The sequence below is a fragment of the Pipistrellus kuhlii genome, unplaced genomic scaffold, assembly GCF_014108245.1.
Source record: "Pipistrellus kuhlii isolate mPipKuh1 unplaced genomic scaffold, mPipKuh1.p scaffold_m20_p_32, whole genome shotgun sequence".
Taxonomy (NCBI): Eukaryota; Metazoa; Chordata; class Mammalia; order Chiroptera; family Vespertilionidae; genus Pipistrellus; species Pipistrellus kuhlii.
In genome coordinates, this window is record NW_023425532.1 from 2,099,583 (window position 1) to 2,115,909 (window position 16,327).

Genomic DNA, 16,327 nt, shown 5'->3' on the forward strand with positions numbered 1-16,327 from the left:
CCACAGCAGCACTCCTGTGCTTTGACTGATGGGAAAATATCACACGTGACACAGAGGACACTTCAGAAGTGCTTGGGCCCTGCCGCTTCTTCTCACTTGCTGCTCTGTGTGCCTGAGACCGCCATGTTAACAAGTGCAGACTAGCAAGCTGGAGGCGAGACCATGTGTGGGGAGAGGAGCCATCCCAGCTTAGAGCCTCTGAAACAAACCAAGCAGCCTGCCAGCCACCAGATCGCCTGCACCCAAAGCTAACTGACGCAGGCTATCTCAAAGTAAATATATTCGTGGTCCCATCTGCATGGAGAGGGGAACAGCGCAATGGTTTTCCCTAGCAAGTGTAGACTGCACGTAAGAAGCCGCTTCCAACAGAAAAACCTACAGTACCTGGGTTAGAATACATAAATATACAAGTCCTGAAAGATGCCCCAATCTTCCCAGATCCTCACAAATGTGCTGTCTGTCATCACAGATGGCACATACCAGACAAACAAAAAACACACAAAAATTACCATTTAGCCTCTGAAGCATCTTTATCGTGATATATTCAAACCAAAGTCATACTCACAGTTCATTTCTAACGCTGAACAGCTCAGGTTTCCAGCAATTACTTTTTCTCCCAAGTCTACTCCCCCACCCCAGCCCCCTCTCCCCCATCTCCCCCATTTGACAAGGCTTGGTGAAAGCTGCAAGAGCTCCCTAATGCAGTCAAAAAAGCATCAGATAAGAGACTAGTTAAACCTCCTTCTAGAAGCAGACTGCGGGACCACCTTCTTCAAGCAACACGGCAACCCTTTAACTGTGCTAATGGCGGGCGGCGAAAGCTGTCTAAGATCTATATGCTGGGTTAGAAACATCACAGAGTGGGACCCTGAAAGGAGATGAGTTTCTTTAGCCAGTGTTGTTTAGGCCTCACTACTTGTGGGGATCACACACACACACACACACACACACACACACACACACACACAGTCGGTTTGGCTCAGTGGACAGAGCATGGGGCTGTGGACACCAAGGGATCCCAGGTTTGATTCCGGTCAAGGGCATGTACCTCGGTTGCAGGCTCCTCCCCAGCCCCGGCCCTGGTTGAGGTTCACGCAGGAGACAACCAATCATGTGTTTCTCTCACATTGATGTTTCTCTCCGTCTTTCCCCACTCTCTTCCACTCTCCCTAAAAAGCAATGGAAAAATATCCTCCACTGAGGACAGACACACACACACACACACACACACACACTCACACACTCACACACACACACACACACACACACACACACACACACACACACTCTTTAATAAAAAGTGAAAAACACCTTCCAGCGGCTTCCCATTGTCCTTGGAATAAAACACAAACTCCTTAATAAGGTCCCATAAGGCCCTGTAAATCTTCCCCTGCCTACCTCAGCCCTCATCTCTGTCCCCAGGTCCCAGCCAAACCTCTGAGGATCTTTTCCACGGCTCTCCCGCTGCAGTGCCCTCACAACACCTGCTGTCCCCGCGCCCGGCACTCCCTCTCCCTGCCTGGGCTCTGCTTGTTCCTGCTCATCCTTCAGCCCCCGGCACCTCGCGGGTCCCCTTACAGAAGCATTCTTCCTGACTTGCTGTGTGACCTTGGGCAAGTGACCTTTTTTTTAATCCTCACCTGCGGACATTTTTTCCATTGATTTTTAGAGAAAGTGGAGGGGGAACAGAAGGAGAGACGGAGGGAGAGAGGGAGGCAGGAAAGGAGAGGGCAACAGTGATGTGAGAGACACACATCGATTGGTTGCCTGTCACAAGTGCTCCAAGGGGGGGGGGGGATTGAACCTGCAACCCAGCTATGTCCCCTTGCCAGGGAATCATGCCAGTGACCCCTCTGTGTGCTAGCCCAGTGGTCGGCAAACTGTGGCTCTCGAGCCACATGCAGCTTGTGAGCCGTGGTTTGGTGCTCTGTTGACTAATGAGTTTGCCGACCACTGTGCTAGCCAACCCTCTAACCACTGAACACGCCGGCCAGTGCTGGGAAAGTTACCTTTGCTTCACACCTCAGAAACATGTCCTAAGTTAAGCCAGGTAGCAGAGCGCTCAGCACACAGGAAATGGTTAACAAATCACCACTACTGGTACTGTTATTATCCCATACGGTAATCTCCGTCACAGCACTTAGTATAATTAGTGATTATTTATTTGTAGAAAAAAAAACAGAAACACCCCCTTGAATCCCACCTTACTACCAAATACCTTTCATGCTATTTCCCCACATGCTGCATTTTTAGAGGGGAAGGTGAAATTAGTGTTTACAGAGCAACTGCTACCTCGATTAATTAGTACCTTGGCGGTGCGCATGACACCAAAGGCTTCCCTAACTCATGAACCTTTTCCTCTAAGAGCAGCGAGCCTCAGATAGGACGGATCTTCACATTCACACACATCCCAAGCTGCTTGAGGGGTGTACTCTCCAGATGCTGAACCAGCCTGGTGTTCCAATAAACCCCGGCCCCAATGCCTTCGTCCTCAGAATACTCTTTCTCTGGCTGTGATGATAGTTTTTATTATTTCCTTTCCATTGGATGTTGAGCTCTTAAGGGGATCAATACCTTTCTTTCCCCTCTTGTACTGACTGAATGAATTAAAATGTTGGAGACTATTATGGCTGCAAAGTTGGGGTGTGGTGATACGGATTTTCATAACAATACTAGAGGTCCGGTGCATGGATTTGTGCACTGGTGGGGGGTGTGGCCTGTGGGGATCAGCCCCTGTGGGAGCACAGTTCATCCTGGTCAGCTGAGTAGTGCTCCCACTGTGGAAGCATACTGACCACCAGGGGGCAGCTCTTGAGTTATGTGTCTGCCCCCTGGTGGTCAGTGCATGTCATAGTGACTCGTCATTCTGGCTGTTCCGCCATTCGGTCATTGGGCTTTGATTACACAGGACCAGAGGCCCGATGCACACAATTCCCCCAGCTGCCGGCACCGGCTTCCCTCTGGCACCTGGGACCTGGGCTTCCCTCTGGCCGCTGGCAGGCACCTGGGACCCAGGGTTCCCTCGCAACAGCCGCTTTGTCCAGAGGGCTGTCCAGTCTAATTAGCATATTATGCTTTTATTATAGATTATTATAGACTAGAGGCCCAGTGTACAGGGAGGGGTTCCCTCAGTCCAGCCTGCACCCTCTCCAATCTGGGATCCCTGGGGGGATGTCTGACTGCCAGCAGATGGATATCCCTCTCACAATCCTCGCAATCCTGGACCGCTGGCTCCTAACCACTTGCCTGCCTGCCTGCCTAATCACCCCTAACCCCTCTGCCTGCCTGACTGATTCCCTCTGCCTTGCCCCCATCCTAAGCCGTAGTCTGGCTTCCCTCTGCCGGAGGTGACCTGGCCCATCAGGGGAAGGTGATGCTCCGGTTACCTTGCTGCTGCTGCCACTGGCGGCACTATGGCTGCCTGAGCCTCAGGCTGGCCCCTGTAACAGCAGCCGCTATCCACGGCTTGCCTGAGGCTCAGGCTGGCCTTTGCAGTGGCAGCCGCCACCCGCAGCTTGTCAGAGCCTCGGGCCGACTCTCCCCATGGCAGCTGCCATCAGCGGCTTGCCACTGTGGCTTTGTCCAGAAGGACGTCTGGATGGTCGTCCGAAGACGTACGCTCTAATTAGTATATTACCCTTTTATTTGTAGAGATAGGATTAAAGTTTGGCATAGTTAAAACAAACTTGACATGAATGGTAGCAAAAAGCGTTTATCTTAACCACTCTATAATGGAATGATTTCCATATCCAGCACCAGAGACTCCATGCGACTTACAAACACGTGACTTATGGCCGTAGGTAGACTGCATTCTATCTCTGGGCCCTACACACCACCAATGCTCTTCTGTTCCCGGGGCTGCATCAGCCACCCTCCACGACAGGATGCCCTTGACAGTATCAGTCTCTCAGTGGTTACTACCCTTGAATTGTTCATAAAAAGAAACAGAAAGAGCAAATGATAAAGCAAGCGGGAACAAGCTGTTAATAACTGGAGACCTTGGGCGAAGGGACGACAAGAACTCTCTGTGCTGTTCCTGTAACTTTTGGGTAGTTATAATATTACATCAAAATAAAAAGTTTCTAAACATTTCAAAAGAATATCCATCTCCCCAGGAGATTCTAACACCTAAGGTCTAGGGTACTGGCCATGCTGGTACCGCGTTCTCTTGTCCGCTATTCCAAAACCACACTCTAGACGTGGGTTTCCTTGTCTACCGGCCAGTATCAAGGGCCCAGGAGTGCCTGACCCCATAGCTAAGTTTGGGAAGAGGGCAGTCAACTAAAGGAAGCAGGGGGCTAGCATGGGGAGATAATGCTGAGGCTTTGGCCAATAGGAGGTACCAATGCATTCATTCATACACTCAGACAGTCAATAATTCAGCATTATCTCCCCATTCTAGCCCCCTGCTTCCTTTAGTTGACTGCCCTCTTCCCAAACTTAGCTATGGGGTCAGGCACTCTCCCCAGGACCCTTCTTCCTCTCTGTTTCCCAAAAGAAGCACGGAGACAGTTGTGAAGGTAAGAGCTTTGCTGCTGCTGCTGCTATGGAGAGACCTATAGGCAGGAGGCCAGAAGAACCGCAGGAGTCACAAAGAATCCAGAAAACAGCACACTCAGAGCTGGGCTTACTTCTGTACTGACCGCTTGCTAGCATTCTTTTATTCTTCCCTTCTACCCACTCACTCATCCCAGATCCTCCCCACCCCACAAGCCAGGATGCTTCCGCCTTCCCAGGCACTGGAACTGGAACGGCAGGTAGAGACTTGTAAACCATTCCAATGTCCTCAGGTTAGCCATTTCAGGAGAGCGCCAGATGGCTTTCACCCACCCCTACCCCTTGGCTATGAGGGGAGTGAGTAAAGGTCACAGGTAAGCCAGGATCTGATCTCTGTCCTCCTCCAGTCCTGTTCTGTGGCAGCTCCAGGAGGAGGCAGTTGTGTTCTGTCCTATGACCATGTTCAGCCTCTGTCCCTGATCAGGGCTTGTAAGCGCCCCCTGTATGTCTTCCCACACACCTGATGCCTTCAGCCTCCCCAACTTCCCCCCAAATAATCATCTACTTCTATCCAGATGTCCAAGTGGTGGGGCAAAGGGAGAGGCTTTGTGTACTTAGGGGAGGAAGGGCTGCCATGGCAACTGGAACAGTTGGGAGGGGAAAGTCAAGAGTTATCAAAGAAGAGCTTATTTCCCACCCATGAACCTTCAGCATCCTTTATCCTTTAACTTCTGTTAACACTGAAGTCTCAACTGCGATTGATGAGACCGGTACCATCACTTGTCTTACCCCTGAGAGCCTCTACAGGCCGCTGCTACAGGCCTCAGAGTGGGTCACAGGTGGGTTACAGGTGCCCCCAAGCTGCCCCCAAGCTCCTCTTGGCTCCCCGTCGACCACCAACACTTCAGGAAGCCCGGGGGAGGCCCATATCCACTTCCCCTCACCTCTGACCAAGCTTCCCAAGCTCCTACAGGGGAGAGGGCTGCAGCTTACCAAGATGGCTCCCAACAGCCGAAGGCAGGTAAGTGAGGATTCTAGAGCCAGGCCTGCATCACTGAGTGTTCTGGAATGTTCTGAACACAGCGCAAGGAGCTGTTGCAAGGCAATAATATTGAGTTAACAGCTTTTTTCTTGGCAGGTAAAAGTATAAAGAGCAGTTTTTTGGTTTTTAAAGGTGGGAATGATGGGAGCTCACTCTGAGAAGCACTTCCCAAAGATCTCACGTGATCCCTTCATCCCTCGAAGAGAGGTAGCATCGTTTTCCAGGCTGAGTAGTGAAACTCACAGCTTACTTTAAATGAAAAAAGGAAAATGTTATGAAGGCAGAACACTCCTAGATAGACAAAGAAGAAGAAAACTTCTGTCCATTTATGTGGAGAGAAGTTACATGATGCATGAGAGCCACACTCCTCAAAGGGCACAGATCCCCGTGCCCATTGTCCACAGATGCTATGAACATATCAAATTAGATACAAACACAATGCTTTGCTCAGGCCGGCTCCTCCCTCACCCCCCTTGCCCCCGGGCTACCAAGAAGCGATCACAAGGAAGTATTTAAGAGGACAACCCTGGGAAAGTGGGCCCTGGGTTGCTTCAAGCCAGCCAGGAGGTTGTACAACCAGTCTTTCCCTGAAATATTTTAGACTTTAGAGAAGCAGACAGTTATCTGTCTCAGGCTGAACACGGGGAATGAGGGCACCTTTCCCTCCAGGTCACCGCAATCCCCGTCCACTGGGCTTTGATTTCTTATACGATTAGACTGGGCAGGGGAGGGGCGCCGGGACCCCTCCTTAGCTTTGCAGTCAGTTACATGCAACGCACATAAAGTGAAATTTAGAATAAATCTCGCGCACATCTGAGACCACGGGTTTCCCTGCAGCTCTGGACAGCCGGCGAAGCGGCCAAACGAGTTTCCTGCCAAATGCCTGGAAGGTACATGTGTCTCAGGGCGCCGCGGTGATACCAACTTTGAAACATGCCTGCACACAGCGCCCCTCGGCTGCCCGCTCGGCACCCTCCCGCCTCCCTGTACCACCGCGGTCCCCCTGCGATTTAAAGATTTAAAGCCCGCTCCTCCGGGCAGCGGCTCTGCGGGGCGAGAGGGAGAGTTAAAGGGGGGCTTTCTGCCCTCCCTCCGCCAGTTCCCCCCAATCTGCTGCCCCCCAGCGAGGGAATGAAACCGACTCGGCCGCCCGGGAAAAGTTAACTTCGCTGGGAAATCTCCCCAGAAGCCTGGCCCCGCCGGTCCGCTTTTCCCACCGTCCCGGGCTCCGCATCCCGAACAATACCGGGGAGGGGGTCCGCCAGCCCGCGGGGCGCCCCGCTCACCGGTCCCGCCGCCCCCCGCCCCCTGCCCGGCGCCGGGCCCCTCCGGCAGCCGACAGCCCCCGGCGGGCGCGTCCGCCCCGGAGCACCCGGCAGTCCTCCCGCCGCGGGGCGCCCCGCGATGCCCGCGCCCCCTGCCCCGACGGCGGCCGCGGGAGCCGGGTGCCCGCTCCCGCCCGGGGCACGCCGGCCACTTCCCGCCGCGGGTACTCGCCCTCCGGCCCCGGCGCCCCCGGCGGCGCCCCCGCCGCTCCCGCGCCCGCCGGCGCCTACCTCCGCGCGGCCAGCGCCGCGTCCGGCTCCGCGCTCGTGCCCGGCGGAGTGCCGGCGAGTCCGGGGCAGCGGCCCGCCCCGCCGCCCGCTTTCTTCTCTCTCCGCCCTCGCACCTGCCCCCTCGCCGCCCGCCCCTCCCCCGGCCCGCCCCCGGCCCGGGCCTCAGCGCCGGCCAGGCGGTTGGGCGGCGGCGGCGGGGCGGGGGAGACCATTGTATTCCTGACACCGGCTCCCAGCTCCGCCTCTTCCCCTTCCTCCTCCCCCGCCCCGCGCCCGGCCCCGCGGCCCCCCGGCCGCCTCACCGCGGGCTCCGGCCGCCGCCGCGCGCGCTTCTGGCGTCGGGTCCCGCGCTGGCCCCGCCCCGCCCGCCCCGCCCTCAGGTGGGCGCCGGCCCCGCGCCCGCTCCCGCCCCGCGGCCGCTCTCGGCGAGGTGCGCGGGGCGGGTTCAAAGGCCACCGCCGCCCGCGACCCCTCTTGGCGCAAAGTTTGCCCCGATCGCGATCGCCCGCCCCGATCGCCGTCGGGGAGGAACCTATTCATCCTCCCTGGGAACCTGTGATCAGTTCAGGGGCACAGGCGGTGGGGGTTTAGGGGGTGAAGGTGCTGCGGCTTCTTTTCGGGGGTCCCCTGGGCCAGGCGAGGGGGCAGCCCGCGGTGATTCGAGCAGACATGCGTGCACGTGTTGCTGGGCAGATGTTCGGTTGTGAGGGAAGCTCCGATCGGCGGGTTGAAAGGGAGAGGGTGATCCTGGATGATCGGGAGGGGCCCCGCCTTTCCTTTTGGCCGCGATGGGAGCCCCTGGAGGTTTGGGATCTGCTGGGCCAGCCCACCGTGTGTCAGCCAGTGTCTCCCAGGGAAAATGAGTGAATTCTACAGATAGGTAGGTGTAGGTAACATGTGCTATTGGTCTGCTTCGCTCGTGGGATCCTGACTCATACAGATGCTTTTAAGCAAAAGTAAATAACTAACTAAATAAATCCTTTTTTATTTACCTAGCTCCGCGGTCAGCAAACTGTGGCAGCCACATGCGGCTCTTGGGCCCCTTGAGTGTGGCTCTTCCACAAAATACCACGGCCTGGCGAGTCTATTTTGATTGTCATTTTCATTTAAATTTTTCGGCGAAACACAAATGCAGGCTCTCTTATGTGTGGTATGTTTTGCATATTAAACACGCAGTTCTATTTTACGATATGCGAATGTGTGAGTTTGAAAACATTCATAGTCCTTCAGACTTACCTCATCTTACGATACTTCCTTTGAAATAATTGTAGATTCACAGGCTCTATAAAAATATTACAGAGCAGTCTCGTATACTCCTCACTCAGTTTCCCCGATGATAATATCTTCCATAACCAAGATAGTGACTTGAATACAATCCACAGACATTATTCAGATTTTACGTTTTACACGCACTCATTTCTGTGTCTGTTTCTGTCGTGTGTGTATAGAGTGCTTTACAATTTCATCAAGTGTAGATGATTGTAACCACCACAATCAACTGTTTTTCCATCACAAAGATTCTTCCTGCTACCCAATACAGTCACTATCATCTCCTTCCCCTCCTCTACCCCCGCCCCGCCCCCAGCAACCCCTAACATGCTCTCCATCTCTGTCATTTTATTTCAAGAATATTATGTAAGCCGAAGCCGGTTTGACTCAGTGGTAGAGCGTTGGTCTGTGGACTGAAAGGTCCCGGGTTCGATTCCGGTCAAGGGCATGTACATTGGTTGTGGGCACATCCCCGGTGGGGGGTGTGCAAGAGGCAGCTGGTTGATGTTTCTCTCTCATCGACGTTTCTAGCTCTTTATCTCTCTCCCTTCCTCTCTGTAAAAAAATCAATAAAATATATATATTTTTAAAAAGAATATTATGTAAGTGGGATCATACTTTTTGAAATTGGCTTTTCTACACTCACTGGAATTTTCTCGAGACCTACCCCAGTTGCTATACTTAGTAATAGGCCGTTCCTTTTTATGACTAGTGGTAATATTGCCTAAGTACGTATATACTACAGTTTATTCGCCCATTGAAGGGCATTGGGTTTCCAGTTTTTGCCTAGTGAGACTAAAACTGCTCTGAACATTTAACTAGAGTTTTCATGTGTAAACATACATTTTCCTTTCTCCGTGACAAATGCCCCAGAGTGCAATTGCTGGGTTAGCCAGTGCACATTTAGTGTTGTAAGAATGCCAGAATTTTCCATAGTGTCTGTGCCGTTTTACATTCCCACCAGCAATGTCTGAGACATTCCGTTTTCCCACATTTTTTTGCTGGCATTAGTTATTATCACTATATATTTTTTTCAATGATACTTTTCCCCCCTTTACTGATTAAGGTATTACATATGTGTCCTTATCCCTCCATTGCCCCCTGACCCCCTGATTGTGTCCTCACCCCCCTGGTGTCTGTGTCCATTGGTTAGGCTCATATGCATTCCTACAAGTGCTTTGGCTGCTCTCTCCCCCTACCCCCACCCTCCCCTACCTTCCCTCCGAGGTTTGATTGATTTGATGAAATGATTAATAGTTTGAGCACCTGCCGGGACTGGTTTGGCTCAATGGATAGAGCGTCGGCTTGGGGACTGAAAGGTCCCGGGTTCGATTCCAGTCAAGGGCATGTACCTTGGTTGCGGGCATATCCCCAGTAGGGGGTGTGCAAGAGGCAGCTGATCGATGACTCTCTCTCATCGATGTTTCTAACTCTCTATCTCTCTCCCTTCCTCTCTGTACAAAATCAACAAAATATATTTTAAAAAAATAGTTTGAGCACCTGATGGATGCTTCTCTGTCTCTGAATTGTTTTTGTTCCTCATTATATGAGTTTATATTGTTCATTATTTTCCATAAATGAGTGAGATCATGTGGTATTTTTCTTTCATTGACTGACTTATTTCACTTAGCATAATGTTCTCCAGTTCTATCCATGCTGTTGCAAATGGTAAGACTCCCTTCCTTTTTTACCGCAGCATAGTATGTATTCCATTGTGCAGATGTACCACAGTTTTCTAACCCATTCATCTGCTGATGGGCACTTAGGCTGTTTCCAAATCTTCGCCATGGTGAATTGTGCCGCTATGAACATAGGGGTACACATATCCTTTCTGATTGGTTTTCTGATTTCTTGGGATATATTACTAGGAGTGGGGTTACTGGGTCAAATGGAAGTTCCATTTTTTTTTTATTGGATATATTACTAGGAGTGAGATTACTGGACCAAATGGAAGTTCCATTTTTAGTTTTTTTGAGGAAACTCCGTACTGTTCTCCACAGGGGCTGCCCCATTCTGCATTCCCACCAGCAGTGCACGAGAGTTCCTTTTTCTCCGCATCCTCGCCAACACTTGTTGTTTGTTGATTTGTTGATGATAGCCTTTCTGACAGGTGGGAGATGGTACCGCATTGTTGTTTTGATTTGCATCTCTCGGATGATTAGTGACTTTGACCATGTTTTAATTTGTCTCCTGGCCTTTCTTCTGTCCTCTTTTGAAAAGTGTCTATTTAGATCCGTTGCCCATTTTTGATTGGGTTGTTTATCTTTCCTTTGTTAAGTTGTATGAGTTCCCTGTAAATGATGGAGATTAAACCCTTATCGGAGAGAACATTGGCAAATATGTTCTCCCAGGCTTTCTTGTTGTTTTGTTGATGGTTTTAAAAATATATATATTTTATTGATTTTTTTACAGAGAGGAGGAGAGAGGGATAGAGAGCTAGAAACATCAATGAGAGAGAAACATCGACCAGCTGCCTCTTGCACACCCCCTACCGGGGTTGTGCCCGCAACCAATGTACCATGCCCTTGACCGGAATCGAACCTGGGACCTTTCAGTCTGCAGACTGATGCTCTACCACTGAGCCACACCGGTTTCGGCTGTTGATGGTTTCTTTTGCTGTGCAGAAGCTTTTTATTTTTTATGTAATCCCATTTGTTTATTTTCTCCTTAGTTTCCATTGCCTTGGGACCGTGGTCAGTGACCTGTGGCTCGCAAGCCACATGAAGCTCTTTGGCCCCTTGAGTGTGGCTCTTCCACAAAATGCCACGGCCTGGGCGAGTCTATTTTGAAGAAGTGGCATTAGAAGAAATTTAAGTTTAAAAATGTGGTGCTCAAAAGAAATTTCAATCATCGTACTGTTGATATTTGGCTTTGTTGATAATGAGTTTGCCGACCACTGCCCTAGGAGCAGTATCAGTGAAGAAATTGCTTCGGCAAATGTCTGAGATTTTGCTGCTTGTGTATTCCTCTAGTATTTTCATGGTTTCCCGTCTTACGTGTAAGTCCTTTATCCATTTTGAGTTAATTTTTGTATATGATGTAAGTTGGTGGTCTAGTTTTATTTTATTTATCTTTTTGCATGTATCTGTCCAATTTTCTCAACACCGTTTATTGAAGAGACTGCCATTGTATGCTCTTACTTCCTTTGTCAAGTATTAATTGAGCATAGTGGTTTGGGTCGATTTTTGGGTTCTCTGTTCAGTTCCATTGGTCTATATGTCTGTTCTTGTGCCAATACCATGCAGTTTTGAGAATAGTGGCTTTGTAATATAGCTTAATATCTGGTATTGTGATATCCCCAACATTGTTCTTCTTTCTCAGGATTGCTGCAGCTATTCGGGGTCTTTTTTTATTCCAGATGAATTTTTGGAGAGTACTTTCTAGGCCTGTGAAATATGCAGCTGGTATTTTATCACTATATTTTTATTTTAGACATTCTAATTGGTATGTAGTGATATATGTTTTAAATCACATTTCCCTAATAGTTAATAATGTTAATATTGTTTTAGGTGCTTTTTTGCTATCTGTATTTTTTTTTGGTGAAATGTCTTTTGCCCATTTTCTAACTGTATTGTTTGCTTCTTATTGTTAAACTTTGACAATTTTATATATATTCTAACACAAGTTCTCTCTGCAAATATTTTTCCCAGTCTGTAGCTGATCTTTTCATCCTCTTGAGAGATTTTTCAGACCAAAATTTTTAATTTTGATGAACTCCAATTTATCAATGTCTGAAGTAATATAGCATCTTTTTGGAGTCATCTAGTGCTCAGTGTCACAAACTTTCTCATGTTTTTTTCCTAAAAGTTTTATATTTCACATTTAAATCCATGATGCATTTTGAATTAATTCTTGTATGAAATGTGAATTTAAGGTCTGATGACAGACATCATTTGTTAAAAATGACTGAATTTCTTTATTGAGTGCTTTTGCACCTTTGTGGAAATCAGTTGGGCGTATTTGTATTGGACTCTAAGTTTTCTATTTTGTTCTTTTGTAATATGTGTCTGTCCTTTTAAGAATACCAGTCTTGATTACTAGAGCAGTATAGTAAGCCTTAACATTGGATAGAGTGATTCCTCTCATTTCACTCTTCTTTCAAATTGTTTTTGAGCTATTCAGAGTCATTTGCCTTTTCATAGAAATTTTGAAATGAGCCTATCTATCTACAAAAACCTTGCTGGGATTTTTTATAGGAATTGTGTTAAACCTATAGATCAATTTGAGGAAAATCGACATCTTTATTATATTGAATATTCCAATCCATGAATATAATAGATGTATCTGTCCATTTATTTAAATCTTCTTTGATTTCTTTCATCAGCATTTTGGAATTTTCAGCATATAGATCCTATATATGTTTTGTGAAGTATATACCATATTTTATTTTCTTGGTGTGTAAATAGTACTGTGTTTTAAATTTCTGCTTCTTCATTCATTGTTCATTGTTAGTATATAGAAATGCAACTCAGTGGATAGAGCGTCGGCCTGCAGATTCAAGGGTCCCAGGTTTGATTCTGGTCAAGGGCATGTACCTTGGTTGCAGGTACATCCTCAGTGGGGAGTGTGCAGGAGGCAGCTGATCGATGTTTCTCTTATCAATGTTTCTAACTCTCTATTCCTCGCCCTTCCTCTCTGTAAAAAATCAACAAAACGCATATTTTTTAAAAGTGGTGTAAGTGAATATCATTCCCTGTTCCCTTTTTAGGGGAAAACACCCCATCTTTAAGCATTAAGAACACTGCTTTTTTATTTTTTATTTTTATTTTTTTTATTTTTTTTTTTTTAAATATATATATTTTATTGATTTTGTACAGAGAGGAAGGGAGAGAGATAGAGAGTTAGAAACATCGATGAGAGAGAGTCATCGATCAGCTGCCTCTTGCACACCCCCTACTGGGGATATGCCCGCAACCAAGGTACATGCCCTTGACCAGAATCGAACCCGGGACCCTTCAGTCCCCAAGCCGACGCTCTATCCATTGAGCCAAACCGGTCTCGGCAAGAACACTGCTTTTTTAAATATGCTCTTTACCTAGTTGAAAAAAGTACCCTTCTATTCCTAGTCTCTGAGTTTAATCATGAATGAATGCTGAATTTTATCAAATGTTTTTTCTGCATCAATTGACATGATCCTATAACTTTTCCCCTATAGCCTGTAGATGTGGTAGATTACACTGATTGAATATTGATTTTTGAACTAACCTTATATAGTTGGAATAAGCCTCACTTGGCTTATAATTCTTTTGATATCTTCCTGGATTCAATATCACTAATATTTTGTTGCAGATTTTTGTGTCACAGTTCATGAGATAATTTGGGGGAAGGGTTTCTATCATACTGTCTTTGTCTGGTTTTGGTGTAATACGGGCTCCATCAAATGAGTTGAAAGTTGTGCAGAAAAGAGTTAACATAGCAGGCCCTTGACTGCATCTGGAAACTCGGATTTAGGGTGCGTTCCCACCACTCCCAGGACTGATAAGAGCGGCTCCCTGTGCCTAAGCTGTTTGCGCAAACAGTGTGGTTTGTGTTGAACATCTGCTTTCCTTCTGGGAGGCTGGAATCTTGGTAAGTGGGTGCCTCCATCACCAACCCTGGGAACTGGGTTTCTAATGAGCTCCCTCATAGGAGACATTTCACATGTGTTTCATAACTCTTTGCCGGAGGACTTAAGCACATCCTGTGTGACTCCACCGGGAGAGGACTCTTGCGAGCTTGTACCTGGCTTTCTCTGGACATCAATCAACCCATGTGCCTTTTCCCTTTGATGATTTTGCTCTGTATTCTCTTGCTGTAATAAATCACAGCCAGGAGTCCGACTGAATGCTGAGTTCCTAGTGACTCATCGAGCCGGGCAATGGTCTCAGGGACCCCTGACACAGGCATATTCCCTCATCTTTGGTATTCTAGAAGGCACTGTGTCAAATGGGTGTTCATTTTTTAAATATTTGGTTGAATTCTTCGGTGAAACCATGTGGACCTAGTCTCTTGAGGTGGGAGCTTTCTTTTTTCAAGACCCTTTAAATTACAAATCTGATTTCTTTCATAGTTATTCATCTATCCAGATTATAGATTTCATATTGGTTGAGTTTTGGTAGTCTGTGGTTTTCAAGGAATTGGTCCATCTTATCTAAGTTGTTGGATTTGTGTGTATAGGGTTTTTCATAGTATTCCATAATAATAAACTCATGCAAGGACATGTATGTATGCTATATAAGCATAACTAATGGACGCAATACACTGGGGGGGGGAGTGAGGGCATGTATGGGAGTGGGGTGGGTGGGGCAATGGTAAGATATGTAAACATATAATACCTTAATAAAAAAATGAAAAAAAATAAAGGCATGCCTCACCCCACATATTAATATTACCCTTTTGATGAGAACATTTAAGTTCTACTCTCTTAGCAAATTTCAGTTATACAATACAGTATTAGCAACTATAGTGATCATGTTATATACTGGTACGTTAGATTCTCAGACCTTATTCATCTTGTAGCTAAAAGTTTATACCCTTTTACCACCTATTTCCTCTACTTCCCAGTGCCTGGCAACCACTGTTCTCCTCTGTTTCTATGAGTTCAACTTTACTTTTTTAGATTCCACATATAAGCGACACCATGTCATACATGTCTTTCTCTTCCTGGCTTATTTCACTTAGCGTAATGCCCTGTAGGTTCATCTGAGTTTCTTTTTTTAAAAAAAATATTTTTATTGATTTCAGAGAGGAAGGGAAGGGGAAAGACACATAGAAACATCAATAATGAGAGAGAATCACTGATCAGCTGCCTCCTACGTGCCCCACATTGGGGATCAAGCCTGCAATGTGGATTTGTGCCCTGACCGGATTGAACCCAGGACCCTTCAGGCTGCAGGCTGACTCTCCATCCACTGAGCTAAATCAACTAGGGCTGATTTCCTTATTTTTTAAGGCTGAATGATCTCTCTCTCTCTCTCTCTCTCTCTCTCTCTCTCTCTATATATATATATATATATATATATATATATATATCACATTTTTCTTGATTTGTTGATAATATTTAGGTTGTTTCCATGCCTTAGCTATTGTGGATAATGCTGCAGTAAACCTGGGGTTGCAGACAGCTCTTGAGATAAGTTCTTTCCTTTGGATATACACCCATAAGTGGGATTGCTGAATCATATGGCAGTTCTTTTTGGCAGGGACATTCCTAATAGCAAAGAAATTTAATAATTTGCAAATTTCTTTTCCAAATAATGACAGATTTTTATGAACCTTTTGTTCATGGATTAACTATCAGTATATTTGCTATAGACAGATGTTCACATGGCATCTTCCAAAGAATGTGGGTACTGGGTTGAGAACATTATTTTCCAGTCAATGGCTGCAGGATCAGTAGTAAGAGCCCGGTCTCATTTGTGGTATGAGTGATTTGTTATCCAGTCAATCTTGCTATAGGTTTATCAATTTTATTGATCATTTCGGAGTAACAGCTTTCTGTTTAATTGATATTCTCTATTGTTTTTCTAGAGAATTTCATTGATTTCTGCTCTTATCTTTATTATTTCCTTCTTTCTGCTTGCCCTGAGTTGGTCTTATTTTGCTCCCCTTTTTCTAGTCTCTTGAAGTGGGAGCTTACATGATTGATTTGAAGCCTTGTCTTTTTTCTAATGTAGGCACTTAGTATTCTAAATTCCCATGTCAGCACTGCTTTAGCTACATTCCGCAAATTTTGATATGTTGTATTTACATTTTCATTTAGTTCATTATATATTTTTTTAAAATTCCCTTGAGATTTCCCTTTTGAGCTATGGATTAATAAGAAATGTATTGTTTAATTTCCGAGATTTGGAGATTTTCCTGTTGACTTTGTTATTAATTTCCAGTTTGATTCTATAGTTGGAGAATATACGCTGTATGGTTTCAGGTCTTTTACACTGGTTGAAGTTTTTCTTATCACAGAGAGTATGAGCTATCTTGGTGA

The 16,327-nt window shown here is 46.8% G+C and overlaps 1 protein-coding gene across 2 annotated transcripts in view; it reads right to left on the reverse strand.

Annotated features, from left to right (window-relative positions):
* The window catches only part of JADE3 (jade family PHD finger 3), a 76,156-nt gene extending 68,949 nt beyond the window's left edge, over positions 1-7,207 (reverse strand). Inside the window, exons 1-3 of one of the 2 annotated variants that reach the window (XM_045570426.1) lie at positions 7,096-7,207; positions 5,693-5,788; positions 5,491-5,589 (exon numbers count right to left, since the gene is read on the reverse strand). The gene's annotated coding sequence lies outside the window, so the exon portion shown is untranslated. The remainder of the gene's footprint in view (positions 1-5,490; positions 5,590-5,692; positions 5,789-7,095) is intronic. The other variant, XM_045570427.1, reaches the window with a different exon arrangement.
* Between the last annotated feature and the right edge of the window lie 9,120 nt (positions 7,208-16,327).